We start from the raw sequence: 9,782 nt of genomic DNA, 5'->3' as shown, positions 1-9,782 counted from the left end.
AGCTAAAATTCCCATAACCGGCCTTCCAAAGAAGCCAGTGGGTCCAGAATGGATTGCCAGTGCCTGAATAAAATCCTACTGGGTGAGCATATAAGAGTCCAGCCCAGACTAGACTTAAGTCAGATCTTCCTAAGATCCAGTCACCTGTCCATCTGTCGGACTCCTCCTTCCTACCTGTGTAAGTGCTTCTTTAGAGCTTTGAAATTCTAGAAAGCCTCTATTTGAACTGTCCTGATGTCTCATAGAAGCCTTAATTCTGGTGATTTCCACCAAAATCTCCACGTTCTGAACCTGGACCAAGCAGCACATCCTCTCCCCAGAGAGCAGCCAAGTCTTTGTTACAAACACTGGGGTAATCTGTCTCCTGTGACTTCTTGCAAATATCCAGACACCAAAACTATTGGCAGCTTTTTTTCCTGAAAATGTGTTCAAGTCACATTCCACTGGCCATCCCTCCCCAACATTCCCTCCTGGAGAACAGGCGGCTTCTCAGACAGTGATGCATAGAAGTCCTGCTAGGAGCCACATAAAGCCATGAAAGAGCCTCAGAGAATGGCCAGCTTCTCAGTGCCTCTCCCCTTGGGCACACTCTCAGGCAGAGGCAACCCTTCTCACCCTGCTGGCCCATTTAAACTGACCTGGATAGAGACCAGCAGAGGCCAGTATGACCCACTGCCACCCGCAGAATGAGAAGAGAGCTAGACACCAGCTGATCAGTGTTTTATTTTTCTTTTATTAGTATTATTTTCTGAGACAGGGTCTCATGATGTAGCTCAAGCCAGCAATGCGCTCCGCACGTGGCTGTGGCTGAGGATGACCTTGAACTTCTGCTCCTTCAGCTTTTACCCCTGTTTTACACAGTGCTAGGTATGGAAACTAGGACTTGACGTCTGTGAGGTGAGCACTTTGCCTGTTGAGTCCCAGTCCTGACCTCTGACCAGTGCTTTGGTTAGCATGCTGCGTCTGCTTAGCTCCGAGCTTGTGATAAGAAGTAGTACCACCTTTTCCTCCCCAGCAGCTCCTGTCCCCACTGCAGTAAATTAGGTATTCACCACTTACATCATTTTAGCAGATTAACCTTGAACTACATGAAAAATGGATGCAACCAGATGGGTTCAGAGTTAAGGGGAAGTTGAGAAGTACCAGTTAGATTAGTGTCGTTGCCTTGGGATTTTGGCACTCTTTGGTACCCGTTCTCCACATACCAACTCCACTGGGAATAAGCAGGCATTGATGTCATCAGTTAAGTATACACAAGTGATTTACATACGGGGTGTTGCCATCTCAAGAGAAGGTAAAGCCCCACATTGCAAAACTGTCTGGATGACCATGGCTGAGAAGAGAGAACTCACCGTCTCTTTTCTCTGTCATCCCCAGTTCCCATCCTTCTGGGGGGAACATTGTTAAGGATTATGAATCCTTGGTAAAACCATTTTCCTTTCGGGAGAAGGGGAAGTCAGAATCATGGAGGAGGGGCAGGGGTGTGGAGCGTGAAGCCAGGGGATGAGTTCCCTGCAAAGGGGAGACCTGCTCACTGAAAACTGGCAGCTGCAGCAGCTTTCAGTCCATGGGAAAGAAGGGGGAAAAGTTCGAGTGGGAAGCAGCAGCCTGAGGGAACGGCTTTCCAGGGCGCACAAATCCTTTCCTGCAGGAGATGCTGTCCTGGGGGCATCTAGCTCCGTTCCTAATAAATTGCAGTGGGCAAAAGCAGGCGTTTCATCCAAGAACTCTGTTCAGATGATTGCATCTCCTGAAAGCAGGAAATGGGACTGAGCTCCCACTAAAGTAGACCTGTCTGTCCAGCACGGTTCCCAGATCACTGTCACGGAAAAGCCGTGGAAGAACTTCAGAGAATGATCAGTTTCTCAGAGCACCTCGGGCACACCTTTAGGACTGACTCATACTCAACCTGGAGACTTTCAACTCTTCCTTGTGCACAATTTTGTCTCTTTCCAGAGTAGGATTTTGTTTGTTTGTTTTTTGTTTGTTTTTGTTTTTTAAAAATAGTTTTAAGTAAGATATGTGAATTATTTTCCTACTTTTCTATTCTAACAAACTGTCACTTGTTCCTGATTTCTATGTCGGAGCAGAGGCCTTGGAGGTTTTAGAACATTTCTCAATATCTATCATCCTGCACAAAACTCAAGTCCAAGTGAACCAAAGACCTCAACATAAATCCAGTTACACTGAACCTGATAGAAGAGAAAGTGGGAAATAGTCTTCAACCCATTGTCACAGGAGACAACATCCTGAATAGAACACCAGTAGCACAGGCACTAAGTCTGACAATTAATAAATGGGACCTCATGAAGCTGAAAAGGCAAAGGACACTGTCAAAAGGACAAAGTGGCAGCCGACAGAATGGGGAAAGATCTTCATCAATTCCACTTCTGACAGAGGACTAATCTCCAAAATATATCAAGAACTCAAGAAATTAGTCATAAAAAAACCCAAATAATCCAATTAAAAGGTGAAGTACTGACCTAAACAGAGAATTCTCAACAGAAGAATCTCAAATGACAGAGAAACACCTAAAGAAATGTTCATCATTCTTAGCCATCAGGGAAATGCAAATCTGAAGGACTCTGAGATTCCATCTTATACCTGTAAGAGTGACTACGATCAAAAACAAAACTGACAGCTCATGCTGGAGAGGATGTGGAGCAAGGGGAACACTCACCCATTGCTGATGGGTGTGCAAACTGATATAGCCACTTTGGAAATCAGTATGGCAATTTCTCAGAATTTGGAATCAATCTATCCCAAGATCCAGCTTTACCACTCTTGGGCATAGACCCAAAGGATGCTCAATCACGCCACAGGGACATTTACTCAGCTATGTTCATAACAGCTCAGGTTGCCAGGGTTACACAGCAAATGCCTTTACCTGTTGAGCCATCTCACCAGCCTAACACTTGTGTTTTTCAATGGGAAAAATCATTCTTCCAATAATTCTGCACTACTTTTAGGCATGCATTTTTCACTCTGTTCAGGAGCAGCAATAGTATCCTGTCTGGACTCCTGGTCCTGGCCTGGTGACAGATTCTCCATGTCTGGAGGAGTTAGAAGAGACTTCAGAAAGCCTCTATTCTGAGTCCCACACCATGAAGGGAACCTGTCCTCACTGCTCTGTCTGCCACGGTTGCTTTCAAACGTCTCCTGGGACAACCATGCTCACTCTAGTCTCCAAGGCTCTTGCCCAGAGGAGATGGATTTATTCTCACAGATGAGCAAGGCAGGAAAACTGGGTACATCCAAATTCATTTGCTATTTCATTCTTACATTCATTTATTCTCCGGTGAATATATACTGAGCACACTTGTGCTTTGTGCTGGCACCAAGAGCAGAGGTGGCCAAAAGTAGATGTGTTCTGCCTCAGGAAGGCCCTTTGGGAGAGAGACGGAAGCTAGCTTACTGCACAGTTTACAGCTGCGATGGGGGTTAAGGGGATAGGGTTGACTGTAGGGAGAAGGAACCTAGACTGGGAGTCAATTGGTATTTACTAAGATTCGTTTATTCCAACGAAGACTGACATATGAACACATAGGTTAGAATCTCTTGAAGTAACTATTCAGCATTGATGAGATTATGGCTCCAACCTCACTGGTGGAGCAATGGAGGAGTCATCATTAGATGGCGATATTGGGAGGTGGTGGAGACTGAAAAACAGAGTCTACATGAGGTAAGACGGCATGGTCTGGGAGGGTGTGTGCTACATGGAGTGAGACGGCATGGTCTGGGAGGGTGTGTGCTACATGGAGTGAGACAGTTGCTAGGGCATGGTCTGGGAAGGTGTGTGCTACATGGAGTGAGACGGCATGGTCTGGGAGGGTGTGTGCTACATGGAGTGAGACGGTTGCTAGGGCATGGTTAATGTCAAACCTAGCTCACTGGGAAGAAGCCGGGGCACTAGAGATGATTAAAATATGGCCTTATGAATTCACAGATAGCATGAGGAACATCTGGATGGTCTCAGGGTGGGGGGTGGGGGCGATAGGATTCGAGCCTGGAGTGCCAGATCTCAGGGATAGACATGCTCCACTTGAGGAAAATCCCCGGATGATTCACCAATACTGCCTCCCAGGGGTTGGGTCGTAACTGGGGAGTCTTTCAGCCCTCCCCCGCTGGACTGCACCCTGGCAGTTTCTCTGTGTATATGCAACACAGGCAGCTTTGGATCCTACCTTTGGCATGGTGGCTTGCTATCAGCATCCTCTCAGCACCCTTGTGCCATTCCCCGCAGACGGTGGGTCTTCCTCCGTGTTACCTGTTCCCTTTCCCGGACCCATAGTCTTAGCTATGATTTCTCCATCCATTCTTTGGCTCTTGACTATAACTGACCTCGGTTCAAATAGTTTCCATCTGTATCTGTGGTTGGGAGCCGATACTGTTTCACTGTGATGGGCCTTTATTGGAACAGAAAAGAGCACCTGGGAATGGAAAACTCAAGCTCACCTCTTGAAATGCTTCAAAATGAAATTGGCAAAAGTCTTTCTTCACGTGTGTTTCTGTTCAAAAAGCGCCAGGCTCATCGTTGAGGCAGTTATGTCCAAAAAGGCAAGAGTTGAACTTGGGGTCCAAAAGCAACCTAGGGGTAGACAGAGGCTCCTGCTGACACATATACTTTTGGGTTCACGCTCACAGCTCTTCTTAATCCTGAAGGTTAGCTGAGCAATAGACAGGGCAGCCGCTAATGGAGGCCAGCATGTCCCCCAAGTCACCACAGCTCACACGTGATGTGACATGCTCTGGCTACTCACAAATGACTCAGGCACTCATCTCCTCAGGTAGGGTTCATTCCCGACAAGGATTTTAAGCTCTGCTTCCTCCACCTGGTTTTTCCATCTTCCCCAGGTCTAGTGGCCCCATGAAGAAATATACTCGCCAGCTAAGAAGCCTCCTCCCTTACTCTTAACTCAGATCGACAACCCAAGCAGAAACACATGGTGGTGATTGCATTTAGGGTGAGGGTTCAAATCCCAGTTCTGCTGTTTCACCTGTGTGACCTGGAAACATTTCCTCAATGTTCTATTGTGTTGTCATCGGCAAAATGAAGCCAATCAGACAAAGAGGCGTGAGAGGTCAGAAAAGATTATCACAAGTACCAGGGTAGAGTAACTGAAGAGCAGACGGCTGTTTTGAGGTGGGGAACAGGGTCTTCTCTGCCCGAGGCAAGGCAACCCATGACTTAAAGTGTGATGGGCACCGGACCAGTGACACGGGTCTGTCATCCAGCTACTTGGAAGTCCAAAGCAGGAAGATTGTCAGTTCAAGGATTTTCTGGGTTACAGAAAAAATTAAAGGCCAGCCTGACCCTGGCTCACAAGGAAAATAAAAGCGGGTGGGGCTTGGTGTGAAGCTCAATAGGAGAACGCTTGACTAGCGTGCATAAAACTCTGCAGTTGGTCTCCAGAACTGAACAAAACAGTGTGTGTGGTGGGAAGATGCCGGCAGAATGGTGACTGTGATCAGAGCAGGGCTGTTTATAAAGAGCAGAACCGGCTCTGGCACTGGGGAGCTGACGACTGAGGGGTCCCAGATGAAGTGGTACAGATGGAGGACAGGGGCACAGCATGGCAGGTGCACACCCTGAAACACATTGGTCTTTGGCTTTACCCGCTGCTGCTTTAAGGACTTTGGCTCCTTGGATAAGCAGGGGCTGCCTTTGGGGCCAGGTCATGGGCTCCCCGTGGGGATGGGGGGCCATCAGAGGGGGTACTGTGTAAGGGCACCAGTGGCAACCAGTGCCAAAGAAGAACAGTCAGGAAGCTAGGGAACCCTTCTGTTTAATGCTTTCCAGTGATATTCCTCAGGGCCAGCCTACTGGACTGGAGAAGCCTTGTTGGACCTTGGGGTTCTCACAGAAACATCATATAGCTGCTTAGGCATTTTGTGCACACATTTGCTAGGATCAGACTGCGCTGTGTACCCCAGGCTAGTGAATCAGTTAGATCCGTGAAGTGGTTAGTGGACCGCCTGGCCCATTTTAAGGGCTCTATGAAAGACACTTGTTACTATTGAGCATACGCGCCTTAGAGGCCAACAGCACAGAACAGCACTCTTGGCAGTCATGGCTCCCTAAGGAGAGGGCAGTGCCTTAGAAGCCAGAGAATAGAATGGAATCACTTAGCTGACACACACCCGGATCCTCCTTGGAATCTTCCACCCCAACACAGAAGTCTGACCCAATTTGTTGGGCTCTTCTCCTGAGACTCCGCGGCTCGAGCACTAAATCCAAACCTTTGTAACGGGCTGTGGCTAGGAAGATGGGAAACAGAACTTGCCCCCCCTCCCCTATGGAAGCCTTAAACGTTAACTTATCTTCTCTCTGGGGCCAGCAGGCTGCAATTTCTGCCTGATGGGCAGCAAAGACTTTCCCTTGGACAGAGACCAGCCAGGTCATGGGCACCCTGCTGTTCCTTGTCTCAGTTAGAAGAGAGGCTGCTGCAATGTCGGGGCTGGGTTGAGTGGAAAGTACCCACCAAGCAGATCCTGGGCATAACGTCTGACTGGGGGACTTTTAGAGCTTCCAGACATGGGGTTCTATGCCATTTCTCTCAAAGTGGAGGTTCACATCAAGCATTTAAGGAAGGTTGGGTGGAGCCAACAGTTTTTTTTTTTTTTTTGGTTTTTTCGAGACAGGGTTTCTCTGTGGTTTTGGAGCCTCTCCTGGAACTAGCTCTTGTAGACCAGGCTGGTCTCGAACTCACAGAGATCCGCCTGCCTCTGCCTCCCGAGTGCTGGGATTAAAGGCGTGTGCCACCACCGCCCGGCTTCCAACAGTGGTTTTGAGTATGAGTTAGCATCAGACAAAGGATTCGGGGCTGGCAGGTGAGGATGGTAACCAGGCAGTGCTCATGCCCAGCAGGATCGTCAGTACCAACTGAGGCCCAGACCTTTTCTCCTCCCTGCCACCCGGCCTGTGGCACCAAGGCATCTCCTCCCGGAACCAACGACATATCTGTTCCCTCTGTTTATGGGACATTGGTGACCCAGGGAACATAGAGGAACATAAACTCTTTAATGCTTGCCAAAGTGAGGAAGATAACAGGAAAGGGCTGAGCACAGGAAGAAGAGGCAGAGGTCAGAGGTCAAGGGTGAGCGGCTTCTGTGGGGCACTGAAGACCTAGAAACCAAGGCTTTTTTTTTTTAATTGTAGTAGCTGTGTGCATGGGCATCCTCATCTTTTGCTATTAGCCAGATCTATGTAATACCTCGTTGTTTCTAATCTTCCACAATCCCCTCTGTAACTCTGCCTTCCCAAATTTACATTCAGGGGACTGGGTAAATGTAGGAAACCCGGGTCCTAGAAAGAAGTGACTCCCTGGGTCACCAGATGACGACTTATCAGGGAAACTTCCTCTTAACCAGTGTGTCCTTTTCTTGCACTTCCCAAAACCTACTGCATAGCATTGTTCCTCTCAGCAGGGGATTGAAGGGAGCAACTTCTGCCCTCTCCTTGCCACACAGGGGGATAGGTAGGCGTGGCCAGCCAAATGCTTATGTGTGAGCAACGATGAGGGAGGAGTCAGGGCCTTCCCTGATTGACCTACTGTCTCAGTGGCTTCTCATTTCAGACATAAGCTTGTCCACTCCGTATAGATTAACATTCCAAGTGTTCCCGAAGCAACTCAGGTAGCCAAGTTACTGCAGACATTGTGCTAACCTCACCCCTATAGCCCTATTCCCTTTCCACACCCAACCTGCCGTCTGGCCGAAGACCTCTCTGCCCTGACCATTTGAGGTGTCCTTTCCATGTAAAAGCCCAGTTGGGTTGCCATGGCTCCAAGAAGGATTCCCCAGGATCTCTGATGGAAAGAGCCTTTCACAGATTACTGTGCAACTTCCATACCAGTTTCAGACTCCTTTTGTGGAAAAGCCACACTTCACAACCTGAGGAATTTATGGTTCCTTTGGGTGATGAAAAGCCCACTCGGAGACGGACTGAAGCTGGGAGGCCCTGGACGGTTCACCTGTCAGCACATTTTTGTCAAGCCCTCCCAAGTCATCTTTTCTCAGTCATCACTGCACTGCGGGTGCTACAGGGTGAAATGCAATGGGAGAAGCAAGGTCTGGAAGGATACAGGTGACTTAACGTAAGCCACCTCTGCAAGCTGACGTTTGGAGAAATTCCTAGAAAGTCCATGGAGTCTGCGTCAGCTGAAAACCACTTCCTAGGCCCCATTTCCCAAAACCTGTCCCTCCCCAGGGATTTAACCTGTAATACACATCACTTCACGTGGTGTGCTTCGTCTGTGGAAGCCATGGTGTATCTATGTACACGTCTCCCTGACTCGCTCTTTCTCCCAGTCACAAGTGCCTCACACCCACTTTTCAGTACCCTTCTCAAATTCCTTTTTCTGCTTTAACCTAATGATCCCCTGCAGCTCACAAGGCCTGTCTGCGCTCTATGTGCTACCATACAGTTCGCAAGCTTCGGGCAAGGGGCTGGAGGTTGAAACACAAAGACACACAGACAGAGACACCCTTTTTTCAATAGCACCACGGAGGCTCATATACCCAACAGTCAAGTGGGCCAACAGGTGAAAACCTCATCCTCTGATCCTCAAGGCAACACGTGCTCGTGAAGCAGAGCTGGTAAACAACTTCAATACAGCTTTTAGTAATTCAAATCAGAAGGAAAGTAAAGATCTCTAGCAGGGAAGATCAGCTGGAGACCAGGACTCCAAATGGTCACAACCACCCTTCCCACTTACAAATGTTTTCTGTTCTTAGTTTAGAACCACACGGCTCAGCGCTGCCTCTAAAGTAACTTAGAAGCAGTGAAGTTTGCTTGATTTAGAATCCATAGATGGGAAAACTAGGATATTGTCTGCCCTCCCATAGGACAAATTGTTTCTGGGGCCCAGTTCCCCATGGCAATCTGTCATTTCTGGTAGAGGTTGTTGCAGCATCTCATGTTCCCAGAGCACTGACTCTTCCTCTGCTCTTCGTTGTCCTGGACATCATACCCTAGGAGCTGAAGTTCAAGAGCTTCAAGATGCAAAATTACATATGTGGTTCCCAGATATGAACTGGGAAAACACAGGGCTTAGCAATGGTTTTTTAGCTTGATTCCTGGGTTACCACTTGGAAAATTACCTTTCTAAACAGTCTGCCAGTCAGGAACAGCTGCATAGGACTTAGGGCATTGTGTTTAACCACTGAGTTTTTATTTTTATTTTTATTCTGACCCAAATAAACGAGACTGATCCCCACTCCTGACACTGGTAGCTGTATATTGGGAAGGTTGTTGAGCTTGCCCAGGTTCAGACTCCTCACTGATCAAGAGAGAGACCTGCTTCAATCCCCAACTGCTCAGGTCGGATGTGAAGAGTGAGCAAGGTGCTTCTGAAGGGCTGGCGGCATTGTGGAGCCCCAGTATGTCCTCTTTTCAGGCGTCATGTGTGCATGCATGTTTCTAAACAGCAGTTCCACACCTCAGTCTTGCTCCTGGGTGGTTGTGTATCTGAATAGTCATTCAGTGTGGTTGACTTTCCATAGACAACGGAGAGCCCAGTACAGCTCACAGGGGGCCTCACCATTTCCTGAGAAGAATGTCATCATGGCATTTCCCCAGCCCAGCCCACCCATCCTGTCATCCAGTTCCCTTTATTCTCTACCACCTATGACCTTCTGCTGCTCCACCGCTTCCTCTGGTTTCCCACAGACCAAACCCTTTAAAGGGCACTTTTGTGTAAGGCTGCGTCCCAGTTGGGGAGTAAATGGGTGTATCTGCTTGGATGAGAGTGCTTTTGTGGTTTGTAACAAATGGACGGAAG

This window comes from Chionomys nivalis, chromosome 9 (assembly GCF_950005125.1).
Source record: "Chionomys nivalis chromosome 9, mChiNiv1.1, whole genome shotgun sequence".
Classification (NCBI taxonomy): Eukaryota; Metazoa; Chordata; class Mammalia; order Rodentia; family Cricetidae; genus Chionomys; species Chionomys nivalis.
Note: the sequence above shows the minus strand (reverse complement) of the source record.